Source organism: Rhinolophus sinicus, chromosome 12 (genome assembly GCF_057876585.1).
Source record: "Rhinolophus sinicus isolate RSI-liver-muscle chromosome 12, RSI-T2T, whole genome shotgun sequence".
NCBI lineage: Eukaryota > Metazoa > Chordata > Mammalia > Chiroptera > Rhinolophidae > Rhinolophus > Rhinolophus sinicus.
Window position 1 is genome coordinate 4,032,574 of NC_142512.1, and position 24,848 is coordinate 4,057,421.

General features: G+C 55.9%; 1 protein-coding gene across 6 annotated transcripts in view; it reads right to left on the minus strand.

Moving 5' to 3' along the window:
- The window catches only part of RAI1 (retinoic acid induced 1), a 118,655-nt gene that overhangs the window by 42,858 nt on the left and 50,949 nt on the right, over positions 1-24,848 (minus strand). Inside the window, exons 1-2 of one of the 6 annotated variants that reach the window (XM_074319791.2) lie at positions 11,885-13,072; positions 11,182-11,288 (exon numbers count right to left, since the gene is read on the minus strand). The exons of 4 other annotated variants lie outside the window; for them this stretch is intronic. The gene's annotated coding sequence lies outside the window, so the exon portion shown is untranslated. Of the gene's footprint in view, positions 1-11,181; positions 11,801-11,884; positions 13,073-24,848 lie in introns of those variants that run through there. One more of the 6 variants, XM_088801868.1, reaches the window with a different exon arrangement.

Consider the following 24,848-nt stretch of genomic DNA (forward strand, 5'->3'; position numbering starts at 1 on the left):
TAAAGCCTGTTTTATGGTGCTGATCTTTAGGGGTGTTTGTTATGTAGCACAACTAGCCCATCCTGACTCGTATACAGGCATTCGAGGCTCTTTGTGGCCTGGCGCTCCACAACCTCTCTGGCTTTGCCAATGGACGCACTCTGAGCGTGAGCCCCATGGATACTGTGCTCTAGGCACACTGGGAGCTCAGCTGTGCCAACCACGCACCCTGTTCTTTCTTGTCCTGGGCCTCTAAGCCTCTGCCCGGCACCCCTCTCCCTGCTCTGCCTCTCAAGCAGACAGCCATTTGGGCAGAGCTGGTGCACCCACAGTCCCAGCCTGTGTCACCTTCTCTTGCTATCAGTAGCTCCTTGAGGGCAGGCATTACTCAGTGGGCAATCATTTCCCACAGGAGCAAGCGAGGAGAAGAGGAACGACACACAGGCATGACCTCCAGCTCCTCCTGTAACTACAAAGCCATGTGCAGACCCCCTCCAGTCGTGTCCACGGCTATGCCACCACTTCCTGCAGCTCTGCAGGCTTAGACCTGTCCTCCCTCCTCACGTTTCTAACAGCTGCCACCCCACCAGAGGGCCTCCTACCGGCTGGGAAAAGTTGGGGGGGGGTGGTGCAAGGAAGGATGTGGAGGTTCTCAGGGGAAACGGTGCTGCCGATTAACCTGTTTTAAATGATACAGATTGGAAGCCCAGGGAAAGAACATTTTTTTCCAGAAAGGAAAGGCCATGTGATAAATGACCCCAGCTCAGCACTGGCCTTGGAGTCCCAGCTATGAGTGTTGCCAGGGAACCTCCCAGAGCAGCAGGGTTGCAGAATGGCCAATCACTGGTAGCCCCAGGGGAGCCTTGGCTGTGACCTGCTTCCAGTCCTGGTGAGAGGAGAAGGCTGAATGGGGATGGTGAGGGCAGAGGCCTGGGAGCGCATCACAGAGCAAATTGGCCACAGAAGCACAGGACCCTGGACCCTGGACCCAGGGGGCTCTGGGTTCCACTGAATTGTCTGCACCTGCCCCTCCCCATCGGTCACAGCTCAGAGGACCCTGAGCAAGCACCTCTCTTTCTCTGCGTGGGGGCTGGTTCTCCTGCCTTGGAGGGTGAGGGGTAAGACTGAACCTCTTAGCTCAGCCTGCACTGTTCTCCAGCTTTATCTTCCACCCTTCTCCCCGCACGTGCTCCAGCCACACTGGCTCCCACCAGCTCCTTGTAGATGCCAAGCCCTCACCCCCAGGCCTTTGCACACACCAATCCTTCTGCCTGGGCCACCATCTCCCTGGATCTTCTCATTGCCCCCCCAAAGCCACCTCTTCCTAGAGGCCCTCCCTGACTGCCTGCGTAAGGGAGCCCCCACCCCCACAGCTCTTGCCACCCTCTGAAATACCTCCATCGTGTATTTGAGAACTGGCTTCTTGTCTGTCTGTCCCATGTAAGGTCCATGAGAGCAGGTCCGCCTGTCTTGTCAGGGCACATGGCAGGCGCGTGTTGCTGAATGGACAATAGGGTGCTGGTACTGCCAGGCGTGGTGCTCAGGCCTGGCCTGAGGCGCATGGCTGTGCCCAGGTGTGGGTAGTCCTCACACACCTGGTTTTCCTGGTGCAGCCCGAAGGCCTTTAGGTGTCAAGAATCCTCCCTGCCCTCACCCTGGGCCTGCTGGCCCACCTCTGGAGCTTTCTCTACCTCTCCTGCCCTTCCCCTGCTGCTTAGGTTCCACCATATCCCCTCACCCAATCCTGCCCCCCACTCAGGCCCCCCGACCCATCACCCATGAGAAAACGTCCCCACCTCCCAGGCCTGGCCCTCAAGCATGACCCCTGCCACCTTCCCAGCTCCCAAACCTCATGCCCTCGCAACATTAAACCACGAGGAGCTCCTGCGCCTACCAGTGCTTTTGTGCCCCCAACCTTCATGCATGCCAGGTAGGGTCCTGGGGTGCGTCTCTCTCTCCCACTCACCTGGCAAAATGTTCACAGGCCTTCTAATTTCAGCTCAGGATTACCTCACCTCTCACTGTGACTTTCTAACAGGTGCCTGTCCTGCCTTCCCTCCCTGCCCCCTGCTACGGTCCGTGCCTGTCAGCTATCTGCCTCCCAGGGAGCCTGCAGCTTCTGGTTCCATCACGGTGCCCCCAGTGCCTGGCACACAGTAGGTGTGAGAAAGTGAGTGATATGGGCTGGTGAATGGACCGATGCTGTGTGATTCTAGACACCGAAACTGGTGGCTGGAAATGTGCCAGAGACCTCAGTGACCAGTGAGAAAGCTGCCACGCTCGTCCCCTGGGCACTCATAAAAATGACAACAGCAGCTTTCATTTGCTTCCTATGCACCAGGTACTGTGCTGAGGCCATTCACTTACGGATCACCTCTTCCAACCCTCAAGACAACACCAGTGTTATTATCCTCAATGTAGAGATGAGGACACTGAAGAGAGAAGACAAGGAACTAGCCCAAGGTCACACAACCGGAAGTGGAGGAGCTGGGACTTGAACCCGGTCTGTTTGATTCCAAAACACATGCCCTTCAACTGTGACAAGCTACTGTCACCCAAGCATGCAGTTTTAGGAGGCTCCGGAGCTCCCAAGGGGTATCTGCTGGGCATCCCTCCCAAGCTGCCTCACTACCATCTATCTGTAGCCACACTGTGTTGCCAAACTGCTACTCCCATAAATCGACCCCAAAATTTTTTGACTGGGAGATGAGCACTTCTCCCTGGAGACTTTCTCAACCTGGCTCTGTGGGGACAGAACCCTGTCTGGGTCCCCAGCCCTGCCCAGACAGGGCTCTGACCAGGAGGGAACCCTCAGATGTGCTAGATGAATCAATGGACCATTCTGCGTTACTTCCCTTCCATAATGTTCCACGACCTGCCTCCTCCAGGAAGCCCTCCCTGAACACCGTACCTCTCTACCCCAATCATCCAGAGCCCTTAGTGAGTACAGACCTCACCCCAAGATTTAGCCTCAGATCCAAACTGAAGCATCCCCATGGGTTCCACCCAACTCTGCTCACTCACCTTTGGGGAGGGAGTGCTATACTTCTTTCTACAGCTCTTCAGCCTCTGTGCTGGGTGCTGCATGCAGCAGGACAGCCACGGCCTCTGCCCTCAAAACATGCACTGGATCCTACACGTCCGCTGGGTCCCCTTTGGGTTGCTCAGCTCTTGGCAAACTTAGATATGTGAGGACACGAGGAACTATTCCCAATACATTAAGTGAGAAAAGCAAGTCACCAAAGGGATGCAGAAAGAATATGATGCCACTTCCGTTTTTAAAAATGTAGAACCATACCTGGTTCCAGAGCAACTGGGCCCAAAAAGTGACCCAGCCATTGGTGGGGTGAGATTCTAGGGAAACCTAATTTTCTTGGGATTTGTGTCTATTTGCTAAGTTTTCCACAATGAACATATAATGTCAGTAGCAGGGAAAGTCTGCCAACCGACACCTCCCCTGAGGCAGGCTGAAGTCGCGTCCTGGTTTCTAGAGCAGCTGGGAGGCCGAATGAGACCACTCCTCACAGGTGGGTGGTACAGAGCTGATGCTTCTCCAGGTGACTGCCTGGACCCTCCCTAGTCCCAGAAACAGAGGCCTTACAGCCTGGTCATGTTGCTGTTCCCTCATGGGGGCTGTACTGTCTGGCCCCCCACTGCGATGGCTGGTCCCCAGGGCAGGGACCATAGGGCAGGGCATGGGCATACAGCAAGTGCATAATAACAGCTTGCAGAGAGGGCTGCCTCCTCTGTGTCCCACCTGGACAAGTATTCACATGTCTCCAGACCCATGAGGGTGCTAATGACACTTGTAGACGTTAGCTAACCCCCACCCCTGGGTGCCTAAACACTGGAAACAGAAGACGTCATGGCTCTTCTGTAAACCGAAACCTGACTCTGCTTCTCCCCGGTTGAAAACCTTCCATGGTTCCCCAGTGTCCCCAAATAAACAGCCCCTCCCCAAGTTTTGCATCCACGGTTTTGCATCCTCTGATCCCTGCTCCCTCCTTCAGGTCCCCTCTTCCACCAAAACAGGTCAGCCTACAGCCCCCCTGCCAACAGGGCTTGCCCCTGGGCCTTTGCACATGCTAGCCCTCTGTCCAGAACAGGCAGACCACCCGTATTCATCCTTCCAAACCCTGCCCAGGCACCCGCCCCTGTGAAGAACACTTCCTGATCCTTCCCCTTCCCCAGACCCCACTAATTGCCTTTCCCCTTCCTGAGCCTGCTCTTTGTACACACATTGATTATCTCACTCAATGCAATTAGGGTTGATGTGTCTGTCTCCTACCAAACCAGACGCAACAGGGACTGGGCCTTTTGTCTTTGTTTTAAATCCCTGGTGCCCAGATACTGCCTGCAGACAAACAGGCACTCAGGCACGTCTAGCTGACAGGTGGGAGAGTCGGTAAACAACACCTGCACAGCCCTTTACAGTTTATGAAGCCTTTTCCTGTCCTCCATCTCACTGGGCTCCTGTCACTGGGGCAGCGAGAAGGGGAGGCTTCCGGATCCCATCACTGACCAAAGGGCCGGTGGGCCCCTTCTCTTTGCCATGTGCCACAGCAGGGCTTACCAAGAGCAGCTTGGGCCCCCTTTCAGCAAGAAGCCAACCATTTCCCCTGCCAGGAGCTCCCTCCCATCCACCAGAGGGGAGAGCCTGGTGGGTGCCCAGGTGGTGGCCAGCCGGCACAGGTGTGGTGATGGCAGGGTGATGGCCGCCATCCCGCCCAGAGCTGTGGGCTGCGGTGGGCTGGGGTGGCAGCTCCACCAGCGAGTCTTGGTAACAGTTGCTATGTAAAACGCTCGGAGGGGGAATTTATTGTCAGCGTTAATAATAGATGAAGGTTTCAGAATTTTTGATGCCTTACGTTCTAAGCCGTTTGATTTATAATGTCTCTGGAAAGGGAGAGATGAGGGAGGAGGCTCAGAGGCACAAGCTGGGAGCTCAGCCCCCTGCCATCTTTGACAGCTAGGGAAACCAAGGCCCAAGGGGAGAAGCGACAAAGCCCTGGGACTCCAGAATGCCGGGACCACGGGCACTTCAGATGCCCAACTCTGCCTCAGTCCAGAGGAGGAGAAACTACGTCTGGGCCCTACCCGCCCCACGCCCGGTTGTTTTGATGGATTCCTGCTTCTGCTTTGAGGGCCAGCAGGTGTAGCTCAAGTCGTCTCCGGAAGCAGCACGGCCGGGCGCCTGTGGCGGGGGCTGTGTGGGGCTGATTACAGGCTCTGTGGAGGCAAAAATGCAAGTCCCAACTTCCCTTCTGCTTAGCTGCAAGTGGCGGCTGTTGTGGAGTCCTCCACGGAGAGCAGGAGCGAGGCCGGGCAGGAAGCTGGGCTGTTGGCCTGGCTCCCGCCCAGAGAAGCCACAGAGCCCGAGGGCTGGGGGGCGGGGGTTGTTGTAGGTTCAGGAGGCCAATGAGAGAGCGTCTCCCTTGGGGTCAGCCCCCCACTCTCATCTGCATGACCAGACACTGTGTGGACATGCCTCGTGGGCACACACCGCCCCCTCCCTGCAGAGGCCACTCTAAATCGAGCTGGTCTGAAGGAGGGTAGGGGCCTTGCCTTGGGTTTTCCCACCCACCGCCACAGTCCTCGCCTTAACCCATGCTGGTCTTTTCACCTGGAATTCCTCCTGCCTCTTCCAACCCTCCATGGCCTCAGTCCAGGCTAGGCAATCTTTCTGATTCGGCAGCCAGATGGACTCTGTCCTCTCTGGAACCCCTTGACCCCAGTCTTTGGGCTAGAGAAACTGGGCTCAGGGCCCGGCACCCCAACACCCAGACTGCAACCCTCACCTCAACCGCTGTCTCCAAAAGCTACGCTATCTCCCACTTACAAATGGAGTACGTCTGGGCTCAGGGCCCTCCTGCCTCATCCTTCAGACCCTGAACACGTCCAGGAGCCCTCACCGAAATGGCTCCACCCGGGTGGGAGAACCTGAACCCGCCAGGGCCTCTGTTTCCCCTACAGGGATAGGAGTTTCTGTAGGGCTTTAGTGCCCAGTGTTCAGCATGGGCCTAGTGTGGACCCACAAGCAGCCACGGGACAGGCAAGAGAACAGTGACCACCCCCCAGCCCCCACCCTCCACTGACACCTCTGGGGCTGCACATGAGGGCCCACAAACTCGAAAGGGCTGTGGGCGTGCTGTTAGTAACGATGACAACAGCTAAGACCCGAGCACCACTCTCCCCAGGTGAGGCCATCACTCTCATTCAACAGGAGAGAAGACTGCCGCCTGCGGGGAAACGGGGCCTGCTCAGAGACAGGCCTGCTCTGACCACCTCGACACCTCGACACCAGCCCCTTTCCCCAGCCCCCAGCCCCCTCCCTGTTTCATTATCAACTGGCTGAGCTGCTTTGCTCAGTGTCCCCCAACTCAAGTGTCAGCTTCACAAACAAGGATTTTTGTCCGTCTTGGTCACCACCGTGCCCTTAGCACCCAAGACAGCCTGGCACATAGTAGGTGCTCAACGGGTTCTTGTTGAAGGCTAAACGGTTAAAGGAATGAGTGAGTCGTGCCGAGGGTGTAAACCCAGCCCTCCCGATCTAGTGAACAGGGCACCTGTGGGCATGGGGCCAGCAGTGGGCATAGGAACGTCTGGTTACACTCATGAGTTCCCCTCCTTCCTGCCCTCCCTTCACCTCTGATCACCCATTTACTCATCCACTCGTGCTGTGCTCAGGCATCCTCGGCCGCCCTCAACACCAGGCCCCTGCTGGGCACTTGCACGTCCCAGGCTCCAGAGCACCCTCAGATGGCAACCCTGGAGCTCTCGTCCCAAGAGGAGCCAGGACACAGACACCTTTGAATACCACCCACAGCCCAGATGGAGGGCTGCTCTGGCCCTCCTGAGTGGCTGGGACCCATGCAAAGATGGGGAGCATGAAGGACGCCCTGGTAGACATGGCCACCTTGCTCCCCTGGGATTTGGAGAGACCCCTGCCTGTGCTGACAGGGCCGCTGGACTCCGCAACCAGGCAGCGGCCTCTCCTGCGGGGTAAGGCCTCCTGCCCGCCAGACCACACCCCACCCCTGTGGTGGTCCTTCCAGGTCAGTCCCTGCAGGAATCATGGGCATCGCTCATTTATTCATTCATTCCTGAAATACTCTGTAAGGCCCTCCTCTGAGCCAGGCTCTATGGGGGACATGCTGAGGACACTGAGGAACCAGACAAGGTCCCCACCTGGGGGGGGGGGACATACCTCAGGAGACACACTGATTACTACCTACACAAGAGGGTCCAGTGGGGCTCCAGTGCCAGTTTAGGAGTTCAGCTTTATTCAGAGAGCCACGGGGTGACTCAGTCACGTGTGAGGGTGCAGGGGCTGGGCGACAGCATGGCTACTCAGGAAAAGCTCTGGGGGATGCCCTCTTTTCTGAGTCAGGGAAGCACCCCTGTGGGTGACGACCCTGACTGATAGTGGCTCAGTGCTGCCTGGGGAGGGGGCTTTAAGAGGCCATGACCCCTGACATTTCCAGGGTCCTCAGTCCCCAGAGGGCAGGAGTCCCAGCCGAGAGGTGGGAAGGGAACTACTCCTTGGAGGCTCTGAGGGTCTCCGGTAGAGAGACCCAGTGTGGAGAGCCTGGCCCCACTGCCTGGCAGCCGCTGCCTCCCAGAGCTTCACTGTCCGAGCCACGCTGCCCTTGCGCCAGGCGGAGCTGGGACGGGAGGCCAGTGAGGGTGGCCGCCGGGGCCTCGGCAAACAGGAAATGCCAACTCGCCCTTCAAGTCGGCTCTAGCGCCCATGCTTCCTTGGCCTCTGGTCAACCCCAGGCTGGCGCCTCTCCTTTCTGCTCCAGCCCCCACCCCCCACCCCAGGCTTCCTTGCCCTCACCGACCCCACTTGCCAGGTCTTCACCTATGGTTGTCTAGGAGCCCAGAGCCCACTTACTCAGCCATTTATTACTCACTCATTCATTCAACGAAGCTGTGTTTTATGCTATGTACCAGACCCGGTGTGTAGGGCTCACTGTCCAGCACTGGGACGCTGCCAGGCTGTGGGAGAAACAGTGCATGACCAGGCCTGCCAAACCAGGGTACAGCACTGCGACAGGGAAGTCCAGGCTGTGAGCCCAAAGCAGGCCTCTAAGCAGCCTGAAGGCCGGGGGGGCTTCCAAGAGTTGGTGTCACTTATGTTGGCCTCACACCAGCTGCATGGCATGAGCTGTATGGCGTTGGCTACACATCTCCCCTAACTTGGTCTCCTCCCTCTCCTACTCCAAAACGTGTGTTCAAGTCCCCCCAGACAGGCAGACCCTCCCTCTCCACTCCAAATTACCAGTACTCAGTTTTTCTGATCTATAAATGTCTATTGGATAAATACTTGTATAATAGGTGCTACCCTCTCCACTCTTCTCCCACTCTCTGCTGAGAGACAGGCCCAACTGCCTTGACCATTTTCCTATCCCAAGGGAGGCCTGTGGACCAACGCCCAAGAAAAGCCCAGGACTCTGGGCGCACTAGGAACCAAGCATTAGCGGGTAAGGGCTGCCAGGTCATTTGTTATGGCTTTAATAATGGAGTTCATGGCAGATCAGCTAGTCAGTGATAATGGCATTAATTTCTGTAACTTCATTAGTGCTGCTAACCTGAGTTGTCATGGGAGTCAGGAGGGCAAGTGAAGACAGGAGTTGAAGCCATGACATAATGATGTCTTTGTACAAAATAGGAAAAGATACCCCGTGTGCCGGGCTGCACAGCTTTAGCCAGTAGAGTGTAGACGGGATTTTTGCCAGGAACCCTTGTGCAGTGTACAACCTACACAACTGTACACTTTAGTCCTAGGTTCAGGTGAGCGTCAGCATGGAGGCCTTTCCCCAGACGTCTCCCTGAGTTTCAGATTACTCAATCCTGGTGTGAGAACTTCCTGAAATCAAATGCAAAGTTTGTGTGTATGTGTGTGCACAAGCACATTTTTCTGAAGAAAATTCAGTTTTTTCCCCCCAATTCCCAAAGGGTTCAGAGTCCCCTCAATCTAGACTTGAATCTAGGCTGAGGGTCTGGGATAGAGGACGGCAGAGGCATCTTGTCAGAGGCTGGGAAGGGGTTTGAAAGAGTTTGGGGATACAAACATTTGTCATTCCATTTCTCAAAAATTGGACTTAAGATACTGAGCATCAAAACCACGCAGGCTTGGGGCCGGCCCGGTGGCTCAGGCGGTGAGAGCTCCGTGCTCCTAACGCTGAAGGCTGCTGGTTTGATTCCCACATGAGCCAGTGGGCTCTCAACCACAAGGTTGCCAGTTCAATTCCTCTAGTCCCAGAAGGGATGGTAGGCAGCGCCCCCTGCAACTAACAATGGCAACTGGACCTGGAGCTGAGTTGCGCCCTCCACAACTAAGACTGAAAGGACAACAACTTGACTTGGAAAAAGGCCTGGAAGTACACACTGTTCCCCAATAAAGTCCTGTTCCCCTTCCCCAATAAAATCTTCAAAAAAACAAAATTAAAAATAAAAAACATGCAGGCTTGAAAAAGGACAGATTCTCAGGCCCCATCCCTTAAAATCTGTGATTTGGGAGTGGCCTGAGCCCAGGAATTTCCCCTGGTATAAACTCAGGGTGGTTTATAAAACGCACCAAAGCTCCCAATGCTCTGATTTAATACATTGTTATTGGCTTTGCTGTATGGTATTTTTTTTTCCTTTGGTGTTAGTGGGGAACAATATAAATGCCCCAAAGTTCATCAAAACCCCAAAAGTGGGGACAGCCGGTTAGCTCAGTTGGTTAGAGCGCGGTGCTCTTAACCACAAGGTTGCCGGTTCAATCCCCACATGGGCCACTGTGAACTGTCCCCTCCACAACTAGATTGAAACAACTACTTGACTTGGAGCTGATGGGCCCTGGAAAAACACACTTAAATAAATAAAAGTTTAAAAAGACAAAACAAAACAAACCCGAAAGGGGTATCCATGTAGAACTGTGTAACCGACTTCATGACTAGTTCTCTTTTTGCTGTAGGAGTGCCGTGAGGATAGGTGTCAGGGAGGCTTTCTCACCCCCACCTTATTAAGCCAAGGAAAGGCACAGGGAGTGCTCCACAAAGAAGGAGTCAGCTGGCTAGGCTTTCCAGGCGTCTCTGGTCCCAACATGTGCTGAGCAGCCCTCACCAACCCATTTCTGTATCGTGCTTACCTCTTGAATTAGGGCCAGCCCCTGGGCTCCCCATCTGGATAGCACAGTGGACTATTCACCAAGGGCACACACCAAATGAGGCTCCTCTGGCCTGGGGTCCAGGCCAGACACTCACTCCATGACCTGGCCTTGGACACAAGCTCTTCTGTGTCTGGGAGTGAAGGGGCATCTGTCTCCCTTTCTTTCAAGTCCCTGCGTCCAGCACTGGGCCTGCCAAGGAGGACTTCAGGGCATCCAGATGAATGGATTCATTCAACAATGTAAACTGAGCACCTACTGTGTGTCAGGCCACAGGAAGGCCCCTGCCCTGATGGCACTCAGTCTGGTGTGGGAGGAGGAAGCACAAACAAAGGTACAATTGCAAGGGCGACAAGTGCTAAGCAGAGTGGGTGGGGTGGTCTTCTGTGGGAAGCTCCTGAGGAGGGAGGAGGGATGGACCAAGAAAAGGGACTTAAGAGTTCCCAGGAACATAGAATGATGTGCAAAGGCCCTGTGGTAGGAAGGGGTGGCAGAGGCCAGCGTGGTAAGTATGGTGGTTGGCCCCTGGGGACAGGTCTGCCCCTAGGGACAGGCTGGCAGGGCACCGAGTGCTGGCGTTAGGAACAGAGGGCGCGGGCCCAGTCGGGCCTCTCTCAGACTCCAGGGGACCAGAAAAAACAAGAGACAGAGCGTGGGATATGAGGCGTCCTTTGTTCAAGGACCGCCATGAATGTGCACTCATGCCCCCAGTCACGCCCTGGCGGGACTGTCCCGGGAGCCCCATCCTTTTCCAGCCGCCGCGCCCGCGAGGGCGTGTTAATCACAGGCCTCGCGTGCCAGTGGTGCGACACGCTGCGCCCGGGTGCCCGGCCCACAAGGGTTGGTCCCGCCTATTTCCGGGGCCAGGCGGGGTTCATGGGGCGGCTCCGCCCCTCCGGAGCGTGACGGCCAATCAAGGGCGGCGGCCCGGATTGGGGGCTGGGGCCTGTGCGAACACAAAAGGCAGAAAATACAAGGGATCTCCGGCGCTGTAACCATGACTACCTGCGCCCTTGCACCGCCCCGCGCCCAGTTCCGGCACTGACCCGCTGGCTGGGGGCGCAGGCTGCAGAGACCCGTCGGTGTCCTTCGCGTGGTGCGCTGTGCGTCCCCCACCTCGTGGCTGCGACACCCGGGGCCTCCACTCCTTTGCCTGTGAAATGGGGTCACATTTTGCCCAGGGCTGAATTCGCTCATTAATTTCAACATTTACTGAGAGCCTACTATGTTCAGGGGCTAGAGATCCACCACTGAGCAAGAAAGTGAAAAACAAACCTGCCCTGGGATAACTTATGTTGGGAGGAGAGGGGGTGCGGAAGGGACGTAGGAAGGGACGTAGCCAATAAGCAAAAAGTATAAATAAATACATTGTACCAGCCGTGAGCAAGTGACTCAGGGCTTTGGAGAAAACAGAGATTGGAACGAAGACAGCAGGGAATGGGAAGGAGACAGTTCATAGTTTCAAATAGGGTGACCTGGTGGGCTTCATCAGGAGGTAACCTCTGGGGGGAGAGGGAATGAGTTAGGTGGCTACTGCGCTAAGAGCACTGCAGTCAGAGGGGGCAAAGCCAGTGCAGACCCGAGGCATCAGTGAGCACAAGGAGACTCAGGAGACACCGTGTCCATGGCTAAGGGGACAAGGGGAGAGGAGGAGACGAGGCCTGTGAGGTAACAGCCAGGAGATCGGGACCCCTCTGGGCCTCGGCAGGTGCTGAGCCCAGTCCATACCTGCTCCTTTCCCTTCCTCACCTTCCTTTTTGCTCTTTCCCTCCTCTTCCTCCTTGTCTTCCCAGGCCTCCTCTCGTCCTCCACAGACTAGGAGACATTCCATCTTCAGTGTAGGTAAGAAGGACCTTGGTCCGTGGTCTGGGCAACAACCTGGCTCTCGGGGCGAAGGCAGAGACAGGAGCCAAGAAGCCACGTTCTCTCAGTCTTTGCACAAGCTGTTCCCTCGGCCTGGCGTGCCCTTCCCATCTCTCAATCTGACAAACTCCCACCTTAGTTTGCAAGGACAGAATGTGGCCTCCTCTGGAAGCCTGGGCTACGTGGCATGGTGAGGTGCCATTCCTTGGTGAGGCCCTCCATACAGACTCTGTCACAGCACTGACCAATACCCCCTGCAGCTTTCCCAGAGGAGGAAAGGGGCAGCTGCTAAGTGGCAGGAGAGCACTTGTCAATTATAAGGCACCACGAAGACAAAACCTGGAGGAAAGGGCCAGTGGGTAGTAGCCTGTGTGGGAGAGTGAGTGCTGCCTACGCCACCACCCACAGGTGCCTGGCACAGGCCCAGAGCTGGTGAGGCAGAAAGGAACGGGAGCCCTCCAAAAATGCACAGCTGAAACAATGGAGAACGCTGAGTCCTGATGCATCCCTGACCCAGGGCATAACCCTCATACAGACCAGGAAAAAGGGAAGCCAACTACTGTAGCTCAGCCTGCACACAGATCATTTCTTCTGGACACGGGCCTGCCTATTGAAATGCCCGCAGTGTGTGCTGTGCAGAGGCTCTGAGACAAGAACCTCACCTGGACACTGGTGGTGTCTCTAGGAAAGACCTAGGACAGGCGGAACCTAAGGAAGCAGTGCGTGACAGTACTTGACACCAAGGGTCTTCCAGTCAGTTCTGCTGCTTAACAGGTCATTTCAGCTCAGCCTCCTCATTTGTAAGGGGGGTTGATGGTCATACCCACCTTGCAGGATTGTTGTGAAAACTAAATGAACCAATGCGAGAAAAGTGCTTAGAACTAAGGTAAGAACTTGGTAAAGGTCACCTCTGGAGACCAATGTAATAACCTGGATGGAGGCTTTGGAGTCAACAAAACCAGTGCCGCCTCCGTACAGCCACAGCTGGACTATATTTCCCAGCTTCCCTTGCAATTGAACATGGTCATATGACTGAGTTCAAGCCATTGGAATGTGAGTGGAAATGATGCCCCCCCCCCCCCCCCCCAGGCATGAGGCCTGTGCTGAGGTTACAGAGGAAGGCAGAGCCATATCACCTCTTAGAGGAAACCATCCACCAACCAGAAACTCTTGCTACCGTCCTGCATGAAGAATAAACTTCTAGAAATGTTAGGGTTTGTCTGTTACTGCAACTAGCACAGGAGTTCACTTACCCACTCGCTCATTTTACTCCTTCAATAAATATTTATGAAGGCATATGGGCTCTGTATGCCTCATGCCGGGTGCTAGGGATACAGAAGGGGTGAGTTCTGCCCTCACGGAGCTTAGTGTGTCGAGAAAGGCCATCCTTAGTAAATCCTAAAGGCAGGGGAACTGGGGCAGGAAGACCTCCCTGAGATGGGATCTAGAAGAGAGAACAGAGAAGGGGTGAAGGAGAGCTCGAGGCAGAAAGACCAGCAACAGTAAAGGTCCTGCAGTGGGAGGGAACATGGTCCACTTCCTGGAACCAAGGGGGGGGGGCAATGAGCTCCCACGGTCTATCTTCACATCCCCTTTCTGAGCCTCAGTTTTCTCATCTTTAAAATAGAGGCAATGCTAACAGCACTGTCTCACAGGGCAGCTCTACATCTCAGGAGAAAAGACCATATGAGAAGTGTTCCTGGGTGCTTGTTCATTCCGGCTATTACTGAGAGTGGGCAGAAAGGCCTGATGCCTGTGGTGTGTGTGTGTGTGTGTGTGTGTGTGTGTGTGTGTGTGTAACACTGGCTCAGGAGGTGAGCAGGGCTGTCTCTGGGGCTCAGGAGGCAAGAGCAAGGAGGGAGGGCTGCTGCTAATAGGGCTCCTGCCACATGGACTAAATATCAACCATGTCTCCAGCCAGGAGAGCCATTAGGCAGCAGCGGACGTGTTGGCTCTCTGGGGAAGCGGGCAGGACTGTCCCTGGAGGCACCTCAGCGAGCTGGTGCTAAGAGTGGGAACTCTCTGCTGACGGGCAGATGCTGGCCACCATTCATCCTCTTTCCAGATAAGAAGAGTTGAGATGGGCATTGCAGGATTTGGGGGAAGTCTGGAAGGCCCCCAGGGGCTGATGTGCGGGGCATTTCCTGATGCTCGATGCCAATCTGGATGCTGCCTCCTGAGGTAAGGAGAAGGAAGAGAAACACCAGACCTAGGTGTGCTTGCTGCCAAATACCTCAAAGGGCAGGCAGGGGGATGCGTGGCAGGGGACGTCTGCCAAAGAGCTGCAGCCCCCCGTGACGTGCAGTGGGACCACATCCCTCCCTCAACTCACACACCGGCCATGGCTCCCTGGCTGTCTGCTGCCAGCATTCCTGGTTCTCCAGGATGCAAGCCCCCTTCTGCTTACTCCACAACCACAGACCTCCAGGCCCCTGCTGCTGCCACTGCCACGCTTTGCATTCACTGTTTCTTCCGCCAGGTATGCCAAACTCACCTCCCGTCCCCTACATCTTTTCTGTCGTCTTTTAAGAACCACTTGGAGTTCTAATCCTGGCTGAGCAATCTGGCCAGGATATCTCCCTTCTGATCCTTAGCTTACTCACTGACAACATGTGGAAGCTATTTCCTGCCTCACAGGGTTGTTGGTGCAAATTAAACACGACAACATATGTGAAAAACACCTAATGGCATGTGGCATGAAGTGTTCATTTAAAAAGTAGACAACCCCCCCCCCCCCCGCCCCAAATCAACCAATCTTCTTATAACATCACCTCCTCCGAGAAGCTCTCTGACCACACCCTCCAGTTTGGGTTAGGTGCCTTCTAATTGGTCTCTAGCTCCCTGGGCAACCCCTAGTATGACACCACACGAGATAGCAATGACTTGTTTGAGCATCTGCTCCCATCCCCACTAGACTGTGAACAGCTCGAGGGCAGGGAAACAAACTCCTGGTGGGTGCCAGGCCGCATGGTCAGTGTTGGATGACTGAGTAAAAGGGTGGATGGCGCAGGTCCTACCTTGGCCTCCTTGTGTGTCCTAAAGGCTGAACTGAAAACACAAGCCTGCCATGCCCTGGGAGGCGAAAGGATGAGCATCTCAAACGTCCCAGAACCCAACGCTCAGCCTCTGTGCTCAGGACCAGCTCGCCAGGAGAGTCCTCTGTCAGCTGCCCTCCAACTTGGGCCCCTCCCCAGGTTGCCACTAACGGCAGCTTCCAGGGATGGGCACAGGCCCACTCTATCTCCTTTATCCGCTGCCAAGCTGCTGGTCAGCCAGTGGCCAAGTGCCAAGGGGTCAGCCTGAGCTCAGAGATGTCTGGGGAGGGGGTTTATCCCAGGAGGCTCCAGGGCTTGGGAAGGCAGTGTGTAGGGGTCCACAAGCTGTCTGTTTCCTCTAGGAACCTCAGAGATGGTGTACATTTATCCAAACAAGGCCACACTGACACAAATCGAGCTGTCCCCCTACTCTGGGCAGGACGGCTGTCAGCTTGGGGCCCCACTGGCTATCTCCCCTCACCCAAAGCTCAGAGAGGCAGTTATAGATGTCTTTGACTAATAAGAAATAGGGGCTATATATTAACCATTGTGTAATAAATGCAGTTTGGAAGCCATATCTTTCAAAAACATGGCTTGGCTCGTGTGTGTGACTGTGTGTGTGTGTGAGAGAGAGAGAGAGAGAGAGAGAGAGAGAGAGAGAGAGAGAGAGAAATAACGAAGGTGTCCCTCAATAAACACACTGGCACTCTGGGGGAGGCTCCAGTTTTTGACTCTGGAGCCCTGTAGGTGGGGGCGTGGGGGTGGGGGCAGTGAAAGCCACAGGCATCTTAAGGAGGCAGCTGAAGCACCTGACCAGGAGTCCACAGAAGAACAGAGGCAGGCAGGCAGGCCGGCAGGTAGTGAGTGGGTAGGTGCAAATCGAGCAGACAACGGTGGTGGCTGGTCTTACACCCCACAGGACAGGGGCTTCAGGCTCAGTCCAGTTTCTCCAGTCTCCTGCCCAGCGCCAGGGACTGCTGTGCGGGTCCCCTCCTCCTGGGTCTACTGCCTGGCGTGAACAGATGTTTCCTTGAATCAGGAAAATAATGTGGGCTCCCAGATGGGCTGCAATGAGGAAGCGTGTCCTCTCCCTCCCTCCCTGCCTTTGTGACAAGTCTTTCTTTCTGGGGAGCAGCTGAGCGTTAGAGGGTGGCGGGTGGGGGCAGTGGCACCAGTGGGGCAGCTGCCGGCTTGGTCATCACCCTCGTCCCTGGAGGAGGACTTGGGAGGCACAAAGCCTTCCTCCCCTCCACTGCTGTTTGCAGCTCCGGGGCTGACAGGTGCGGGTGGAGAGCATTCTGCCCTGGAGCGGGGAATGGAGGCCTGAGAGGCAGGGGCTCCCGGAGCCCAGGAGGAAGGCCTCTCAGGCAGGGCCTCCGGAGTCACTCAGACCGCCCCAGTCAGGCTTCACACGGTCCCTTCACCATCCTGACCCTGACTCACCCTCCCGCCCGCACCCAATCGCTGCTGACACAGCGCTCCCACCCCACCTCAGAGCTCGCTACTCCCCTCCCACCACGTCCAGGGCGCTGCTGCAATGCCAGACTACCGCCCCAGCCTCTCGGGGGTGCCCCCTGACCCCTTCACCTTCCTGAAAGCTCTGCTAGAGAAGAGTTTTCAAACACACCGGACCAGGTCACTGCCCATATAACAGCCGTCACAGTGGCTCCCATCACTTACAGAATAAAGCATAATCTCTGGCCCAGGTCTCCGAGGGCCTGTGCCTCCTCCAGCCTGCCCCTCCCACACACCACACCACCACCACCACCACCACCACCACCAACGTGGGAACTTCACAGGGGGGGGCTGACTTGGCAGTCAGGCAAGGGACCCCCTAAATCCGTGTTCCTTTCCCTCGAATGCTCTTCCATGCTTCCTTCTCATTTTCTCTACCTAAAAACTTCCAAGCGTCTGTACAGGCCCTTCCTGATTTCCCACCCACCCGGCCACCCACAGTTATCCCCTTCCTTCGAGCACCCCTCTTACCTCATCACCTCACAGCCAGCTTCCCCAGCAAAGGGTTATCAGTTTACCAGCCTCCTCAACGGGTCTGAGAGCGCCCCCTAAAGGCAAAGCCCAAGTCTGAGTCGCCAGCAAATCCTCAGGCCTCCACACACAGCAGGTGCTCAATGATTTCAGTGTGCGCACACAAATGCACCAGAACAAGACCCAAAAGCCCACATTAAACTAGAAACAGCAATGACCTCCAGGGAAGCCTGGAGAAGGGCTTTGACCTATTATTTTATGTCTCTCCATTTTTTCCTTTTCTATTTACAACCATCCTTTCTTTCCTTTTGTAATTAAAAAATGACTTTGAATGAAAACCAAGACTGCCCAGGGGCCCAGGGAAATAGCCTGTTATGGGCCCTGTTCTTGCAGGGGCCTTGCCTCCCTGTGCTAACCCTCACGGCCACCTGGGTGTGCTGGGCCCGTTTGGCCCACTTTATGGAACAGCCAATGGAGGCTGAGCACAGGGCAGATGGGCTGGCATTGGAACCTGGGGGGAACCCGAACTCCATGCCACCCCAGGTGGCTGCTGGGTCTCCCCCAGCAAAGCTGGGTGTCAGAAAGTGGGGCTGACCCTGACAGTCCCACAGGGACCCCAATGTCAGCATATATACAAATGCCACTCATGTTTGTCAGGAAAGTTTCTTAAGTATCTACTACGTGCAAAGAACTGTGCAGGGGACACAGGGGTGTCCGGTCTCACTGCCCAAACCAGAGTCTTGGGAAGCAACACCCCCTGCTGGTCCCTGTGCCCTTCCCACTTCCATCTCCCCTCCACACCCCAGCCATAGCCTCTCTCAGTGCCCAGCTGGGGGCTGCAGAGGACTGGGCCCTGGCCAGCCTACAAGGCCTCCCTGATCCCACCACGCACGATGAGGTCCCCAGTCCTGGGGGGCGTGAGCAGCACCCAAGGGGCTTGTTACAATTCTGACTCCTGGGCCATCCCTGGGACTGTGATTCAAGCAGGCCGAGGACAGGCGTGGTGAGCTGGGCATTTCTGTGTGTGCCCTCTCTAGTGCCTGACCAGCTGAGTCCCAGGCGGCTGAAACGCAATGGCCTGGCGCTTGGGAGCTGGAAGTGGAGCAGGGGCAGGGGGCTGCCTGCACACTGAGGTCAGCAGGCAGCTCCAGAGAGAATGCTGTGAGATCTGCCACCCCACATGCCCGGGCATTTCTACTAGTCTGATGGTACCTGGGTGCCAACAGAGATGAACTGCAGGGGGCGGGCAGCTGGGCTCCGATGCTGCTGCTCAGGGGTCTCCTCACCCCTCTGGAACCATGGGGTCCCCTGGGCCTGGGGGCCCTGGCACACAGAAGGGATACAAGAAATATGTGAGGCATGGAACCGAGTACAGATTTCCTACCAAATCACAGAGACTTCCATTTATTAAGTGCCTGTGTGTAGTAAGTGTTCTGCCCACATGAGCTTCTTTAAAACTGGGACTGGAATGAAGGTATTTGTAACAGCAAAAAAGCTGTCCATGTGTCCACCCTGCAGAGACAGGGCCCTTACATAAGAACTTACTGCAAGCTTCCTGTGTCCCAGGCTGGAGAGTGGGCAGGGGACGGCTGAGGAGCTCCACGGAGTTGCAGAAGTGTGTGTGGAAGGATCCTATGGAGTAAAGCCCCAAACCTGACGAGAAACACACAGGAGGAAGAGCTAACGGATGGGGTCCTCCCGTGACTCTGAGGGACTGGGGAATGGAGCTGTGGGGGTGGAAACTTCTGATTTCACTCTTCTGTTTTCCCTCTCCCTCTTTTTAAAAACAATGAACACATGTTTTATTGTTGTTTTTTAAAGGATATGATTTTTGGCAAAGTTTCCAGTGAATTCAGTACCAGGGGGCTTGGGGATGCAGGGTTCGTGAAGTCATTCCAGATAGGTGACTTCAGACTGCAGGGCAGGCAGGCATGCATGCATTCATTCATTCAACAAAGATCCCACCCTCTAATCAGCTTCCAGCTACCCCAGGTCTCAGCAGTAAGAATTCATTCATTCATTAATGCCACAAATATTCATTAACTGTCTGCTGTGAGTCTCGGGGCCTGGGTAGTAAGCCTGGAACCACAGCTTGCGGCGGGGCTGGGGGGGGACAGCCCAGGGCAAAGCCATGTGGCACTGTTGGCCATCTAGTGTCTGCTGTGTGCCCTAACATCCATGCTCTTTCGCCCTACACAGTGTCACCTACACAGGAGACTACCTCCCAGCCCTGAGCCGGCAGGCACCCAAGATAGGAATTATGGTCTCTACAAGAGACACTGACATGAAGCTGGTTACTGCCTTTTCAGCAAATGTGATTCCTTTTTATTAGAAAATTAAAGGATAGGACCAGCTTGCCAACAGCCAGAAGAGCTGAAATGTGCTTTCCTAAGATATGCAGTGTCTGATAAAACAGATTTGCTTGTCTCCCCCTTTTCCATCATCATCTCCCCTCGGCCAGCCTTTTTCCTCCTTTCACGCCCCTTCCACTGGCACAGCAATGGCTGTGACTTGGACAAGGTGGCAGGCACCGTGTCCCGGATGCAGGGAGTGTGCCTTTGTTTCCCTGAACAGGGCAGGAACCTCTGCACTGAGCCCCACTCCCCGGGTTCAAGCCTTTTCAGAATTACCTCTGGGATTCTCTTGCTTTCTTGAGATGCAAAGGCTGCCCATGGCCTCTGCTGAGCTGAGGGTGTCAGGAGGGAGAGGCAGAACAATAAAGGATTGGGCTCCGGAGAAACAAGCTCATCCATCTGGAGACCCCGGAGCAGGCGGCTGCAGGAGCAGCGGAGGGAGGTGGGCAGGGCAGAGCCAGGACCAGTGCCTCTGCCACACAAAAAGCAACTATTCAAAACCACCCAGGGAGTTCTCTCTTATTGAAAAGTCCTTGATTCTTCCCTTTCTGCTGCAGAACTCACGAACAAGGGCCCTGTCTTATTAATGGGGTGATGGAGGGGCCCAGGAGGGAGGGTCCTCCTGCGCAGGAAGGTGGCCGCGCTGGTAACTAAGGTAACTCCAGAATCGGATTTTCTTCCCACTAATCTCTTTTTCTCTTTCCTTTTCTTTTTTTCTCTGCTGGTCAGATGCTACCTTCCTGGTTTAGAGGGGACCTGGGGGGGCGGGGGGATGACATGTGTGAGTGTGTGCGTGTGTGAGTGCATGTGTGTGCTGAATTCTAAAATGGTGACCACACTCTTGATGCTCTAATGAGGGTGGGGTGCCTTATCTCAGGTATGTCTGCCCTTGCCCTCTCCTGGCAAGTCCCCACCCCACCTCCCTGCCTCCCTGCTTCCCTGTTCAAGGGCAAATCCATTCCCTTCACTCCCTCCTTGAGTAACAAAAGGCGAGATGGAGTTCCCTTTCACCTGCTCTCATTGAAGCCTCTGCTTTGGCACGTCTCGCAGAGACAGCTTTGTTCTGGGGAAAGCCAAGATGGGGGTCTGTCCCGGGGCCTGCAGGGGTGGGCGACGGGGTGGGTGTCAGAAATAAACACAAAAACTAGCATTGTCTCACAGGCCCTCGCTGCCTGGGAGCCGTGGCCCAGGGCGGCACAACCAAAGGGCTAGTATGAAGACGCCGCAGAGCGGCCCAGCCTGGCCACTGCTGGCCACATGGCCGAGGTCGTTCTTTCACTCTCTGAGCCCGGCCTCCCTGCCTTAACGACAACCCACAGGAAGCTCTTGGCACAAAGTCAGGTCTCTCTCCACCTGGCCATCTCCAAGGCTGAGAGGGGATGTACTTTTCCATTAGGGTGAGTGGGAAGAAACAGAAGGGACAGTGACCCCAATTCTCCTGAGGTGGCTGTGTAGGGCTCAGCCACTGGGAGGTGTTTCTGAGGAAGAGGGCACATCACTGGCCCCTGGGACCTAGGGTTTCTCTGTATGGAGGAGGAGCTGCGGACACCTGGTCAGGGGCCTCCCCAAAGGGAGGCCCTGGGAGCAGTTCGGGGCAGCCCTGGCTCGGGACAAAGGTGTGCATTCTGTCTGCACAGCTCCTTTCCCCCAAAGGTGGACGTCCTGAAAGGGCTCCCAGGCTCTCAGTGGACACCAAGCCCAAGCCTGCAGCACGGGGCCTGGCACATGTAGGTGCGGCGCCTCCGTGTTCCCTGAGGTACTGAGCTCTGGACCCCTGGCTGTCCCCTTGGAAGCGGCGAGGCGTGACAGCATCAGGAGTCTCCCCTCCTTTCCCCTGCCCATGGGGAGAGGCGTGATCTGCACCAGTGAGGTGAGTCATGTCAGCTCAGCCAGCTCTGTGTGTAGGGGGGCTGCCCTCTGTCTGGGCTGGAGGTGACAAGGTCAGCTCAGTAGGACTGACAGGCTGGGCTGGCTGCTGGAAGCCACGCTAGGTGGCCTTTGGGGCTCCAGAACCCCTAGCTCCCCACTACAGGGAGGACCAAGGGCAGGTGGTAGCTTAAGGCCTCAAAATACTCACGCAGTAGGTCAGGGGAAGCCAGTGGGGGTGGCTGGAGGTCAGGGGAAGGCGCAGGTGTGGGACCGTGTCTGGAGCTAAGACAGATCAGAGCTGCCCCAGCTCTGCAGGTAGGAGGGGCCACAGCCCAGGCAAGTAGCAGGCATTGCCCAGCTGGGTCACGCTCAGGCTCCATGGCCACAAGCCCCAACCCCGTGCAGCCACATTGTCTCTGCTTCTCAATCCTCCCGACCTCTCCCCCTCTCTGCCCTCCTCCTCTCCCCGTAAGCAAACGGACTGCAAAAGGGATGGTGCATTTTCATTTGCATCCACCTTTACTTCCCCAGTTCCTGGGGCTGACTTGTCCCTTCTTTAGCCATCTCTGTCCCCCTCCCCTTTGGAGGGTGGCCGCAGCCCACCCCCTACCACAGACCACCTATGAGCGCCTAGGAGCCAGGGGCCAGGCAAGCTGCTGTGCCAAGGCCTTGCTGGACACAGCTCTCACCTTAATGGTTTTTCCAGAGAGCAGCTAATGGGTGTGTGACTGCCCAGCGTGTGCTAGTGTGCCTGAAGGAAACAGCGGCCTCCCCATCGCTCCCCACACCCCTTCCCCACGCCAAATGGCCTCAGTTTCCCTTGTCACAAAATCTGCCCACCCTGGGGGTGGAGGAGGCCCTGGGCAGGGAGCTCCCCCCACAGACATTTCTGGGCGTCAGGAAAACACCACCCCAGTAATAATACTGAAGACAGCTGCTGCCATTTCTCAAACTCCTAAAACGTTTGGGGTGCTAGGCTGGGCCTACTCAGGCCTGAGCATGTTTTTAACAATACCAGTGAGAAGGGCCGCCCAAGCTGGCAGCACTGAGCACGTTACAGGCATTTTAGCCCCCAAAGCGCCCACCAAGCTGACTACAGAGCTCATTTCTCAGGTGCAGAAGACGAGACCGTGCTGGGCCCACAAGCAGGGTCTCTGGCCCCCTGCGATCACCAGAGGCCAGGGGGTAACCACACTTGCTCTCTTGCCATAGGGTCTGGGATTGACTGAGTCTGGACAAATGTGGGGAGGAGCTGGTAGCCTTGACATTTTGCCCCTGTACCTCAGAGCCCCCAAGAAGCCAGGAGTGGTGGCCCCCGGCCCATCTGGAGCCCATGGTTTCCTACTAGCCCTGGAGTCCTCTGCCCTCAGCAGCAGACAGGCCCAAGGCCCTGAGGGGACCACCCAAGTGGGGAGGAAGGGAGGGAGGAAGAGAGACAGAGAGTGTGTGTGTGGTGACCCAGTGCCCAGCCCAGCCCGGATGCTCCTCCCAGCCTGACCGCAGCTGGGAAAACAGGCTCCTCAGCTGCCCCCACCCCCCAAGCCACAGCCCACCCCACCAGCCAGCCCAGCCGCCTCACCCAGCCCTGAACCAGGAACTGGGCCTCCTGCCATGCTTGCTCTGCCTGACTCAGCCCCCAGCCCACCCCTCAGACCCCCCCCTTCCGGGAGGAGGTAGTGGTTCTCCTGGTAGTCCACACCCTCACGCTACGCCTTCAGCTGGAAGCCTGAAACACCGGCTGCCCCCATTTCCACACCTGCCTCAGGCTGCCCTCCTCTTCCTCTCAACCTTCCCCCAAACTCTCAAGGGTGGAAGGTGCAGCCTTTTACCTGCACTTTGCCATAACCGGCCCGAACCAAAGCCTACCCTTGACCCCGTCTCCCTGAGCTGCAGCCCTCTACCCCATGCCCATCACCAGTGTCTGGGGCATGGGAAGCCTCCTGCCCCCTGGGCCACCAAGGTTGGCACTGCCTTCCTCCTTCTGGGCAGGGGCAGGATCCCTGTGCCTGCCTCACACTTCTGAGGCAGGACCACTGAGGCTGAAATTTCAATTAAGGAAGAGAAATAATTACTCCAGGGCTCCAGGCTGGCTCAAGTGATGACAGGACTCAATATCCACTTCCCTGGAGTGGGGGAAGGTGGCCCGGCACCCTCTCTGGTCAGCCTGGACCCAAGCAGGTCCCAGGCCCTTGCCCATGGTCAGCCCCCATCCTTCAGGCCAACCTCAGTGCTGTTCCAGGGTAGGAGGGGTGCTGGTGGGCCGGAGAAAGGGTGGGGGCTCCTGGCAGAAGGGGCTGGGGAGTAAGCCTCAGACGGCTGGAGGAAATTGAATTAAATTAAATTTAACCATTCAGTCACTGCCTGTTCCTGCAGTGAGCCGCAAGGCTTCCAGGGCCCCACAAGGATGGGGGTGGGGACCCCAAGAACAGGACCGAGAGGGCTCTGGCCTCCCTGAAGGGGATTCCAGCCCAGGTCTAGGGGAGAGGGTGCCTCTGGAAGGTCACCAGAAGGCCTGCTCTGCCACTCCCTTCCTGGACCTTAGGCCCATCTCCTGCAAAACAAGGGTCACGGGTGGGGGGGGGCATTCTTGGGACCCCCACCTCGTGAGACCCTCCCCCATCTAGTCAAGAGGTCTTCAAACAGCCAGCTTTAGCAATGCTCCCCTCATCTCCAGAACTGTCCCTTCCCAGAGAATGATCCATTTCCTCTCTAGAAATGCTTTATTTTAATCCAGAAAGTCCAAGCTCCAGAATGTTGCTTCTCGAGAAAAGTTCCATCTTATCTCCAGAAATATCCCTCTTTCATCTTCCAATATAATCCATCTCCAGAAACGCCAGTGCTCTGTAAAGGCTCCATCTTAGCTCCAAGAGTGTTCCACTTCCAGAAACATCACATCCCATCTCCAGAGATGCTCCATTTCAGCTCCAAAAATATCTCATATCCAGAAGTGTCCTATTTTGTTTCCAGAAATACTTCAACATCACCTTCAAAAACACTCGACTTCCAGATGTACTACAGTTTATCTCTATAAATTATCCATTTCCAAAAATGTTTCCTCTCTAACAATGTTTGCAACCCAGAAAGGCCTCATCTTTACTCCAGAAAATGCCTTCTCCTATCTCCAGAAATGTTATTTCACCTCCAAAAATGACCTATTTCACCTTCTGAAATACCCCTCCTTCAGAAATGCTTTCCATTTGTCTCTAGAAACATCTTTACCCTGTCTCCAGAAATACCATGTCTTATTTCTAAAAGCTTTCCGTCTCTGGAAATGCCCGTGGTATCTCCAGAAAGGTCTCCCCCTGTGGCCCGGATGCTACAGAAACTCAGAAGCCACTTCCTTCAGGGTCTCCCAGGGAGGCTGAGGAGCGCCCGGGCAGCCTTCTCTTCTTCCTCCCTTGTATCTGTGGTCCTTCGGACTCTCTGCTGGGCCCGCTCCTGTCACAGGAGTGAGGATGAAGTCAGGGGCTGGCAGGTGCCGCGGTCCCTGGAAGCGGGGACGATGGACGATCAGTTTCTAGCAATGGGGAGCCTGCCTGACCCGGAGGCAGGAGCAGTGAGAGGGGCTGCGGTGGGAAGGGAGGGGCCAGAAAGGACTCGGTGGGG